We start from the raw sequence: 1,954 nt of genomic DNA on the forward strand, positions 1-1,954 counted from the left end.
GAAAGAAAGAAAGAAAGAAAGAAAGAAGGAAGGAAGGAAGGAAGGAAGGAAGGAAGGAAGGAAGGAAGGAAGGAAGGAAGGAAGGAAGGAGAAAGAAGGAAGGAAGGGAAGGAAGGAAGGAAGGAAGGAAGGAAGGAAGGAAGGAAGGAAGGAAGGAAGGAAAGAAAGGCAGCAATAGTATAGATTTGTACATGTGTGTATTAGATATGTGGGATATGTTTTGCCTATTTAGAGCTGGTATTAACTATAAAGTAATACAGTTTGCTTTACTGTAAGAATCAAACCACCTAGCCCTTGCATTCTAAAGACCTGCTTATTTATGGGCAATGGAGGCATTTGAATATGCTGATTCATCCTCATGTATTTCTTGAAGCAACCCTGACTAGTGTGTGAGGTTTATGCTGTTTATTGAAGACCTACTCTGTAATAGGCACTGAAATGAGCAATTTATAAGCAATGCATCATTTAATCTCTGCAATGAATCATAAAAGTTTTTGCTATTATTGATATCTTAAACAGAAATAATGATAGTAAATAACACTTTTCTGCTACTTGCTTTGATCCAGGTACTATTCCAATTATGTACACATGCTGATATATTTAATCCTTATAGAAAATTAAGGATTTATTTAATTCCCAAAATGTATAAGGTAAGTACTATTATAATTACCCCTATTTTTCAGATAAAGAAATTGAGCTGCAGAGTTGTTAAAAATTTTGCCAATCTCAAAAATGAAATAAGTGCCAGAGCTCAGATTTGAACACAGAAAATCTATCTCCAATGTCTGTGTTTCAGCTCCTATGCTTCCTAGCTTGAAGATAAAGAAGCAGAGCATACCCACATGTGGTCAGCAGACATGACTTCAACTTCTGTGCTCAGTTGCTTCTCTGTGTATCAGTAGATGCTGGTATATATCAGCTGGGGGGTCCTGAATTTTTACTCTTTGGGAAGGCACATTCAGGACATGTCTAGTGAACCACTCATACTTACTTGTTCAATTGCTGCTTTTTTCCCCTCTTCTCAGTCACATGCATTGTCCACATAAGAAGTAGAAAACGTCTGTTCTCTATCAGTCTTCTGGGCCTTCATATGGCCATGAATATCTGTACTGTATCTTAAGGTCTTGGACAAGCTGCTTCGTATTTGTTAGTAAATTCTCCTTGTGTGATGTGCTGTTGCAGCTTATTGAGATGCTACTCTCAACCACCCCTAAAACCCTGAAAATGCCAAGTTCAAAACCTACCTGAATCAAGCTCAAGTTCAGTGCCTTGTTTGAAGTGAGTTGAGGCATGTTTTCCTTTCTGGTTATTACTTGATTCAGTAAATATTAACTGAGTACTTTAGATTTTATAATAATACTATTTTCACAGTACAAAAACTTGGCCATCCAAATAAGCTTTGTGTCTTTCAGTGTAGTCAACTGAGATATTATAGATCTGTTTCTACAATGTTTGAAATATTGGGCAATTCCCTCTGGCAAATGTCTTAATATGTTTTAATATGTCTTATGAGACCAACTACTGTATTGTTTAATATTCCCCTCATTTAAGAATCAACAATATGTCTTTAGTTATTCATGTATGTTTCTTACAAGTTTTGATTCTTTGTGATTTTGGCCCATTTTTCATTATCCTTTCTACATAGAAAATATATAAGACATTTTGATGCTAATGTCTTAGCCATACAAGTTCTTTATTTTACGATTTTGATTGTTCAGTCCCTCAGATCCCCACAAAAAAAAAAAAAGAAGAAGAAAAAAAACAAGGTATGTATAAACCATAAAAATTGGGATCTGGCCTAATTTCTGTGGGAGATGGTAGAAGGTAAGCTCTTGTACACATTGTTTCAGCCAATCAATCTCGATTGAGAACGTCTGCTTCATCATGGTGAGCTAATTGGTCCCAGACTTTCCCTCTCACTTACTCCCAATCATTAGAAAATCAGACAGAATAT

Source organism: Cebus imitator, unplaced genomic scaffold (genome assembly GCF_001604975.1).
Source record: "Cebus imitator isolate Cc_AM_T3 unplaced genomic scaffold, Cebus_imitator-1.0 Scaffold302, whole genome shotgun sequence".
Lineage (NCBI taxonomy): Eukaryota > Metazoa > Chordata > Mammalia > Primates > Cebidae > Cebus > Cebus imitator.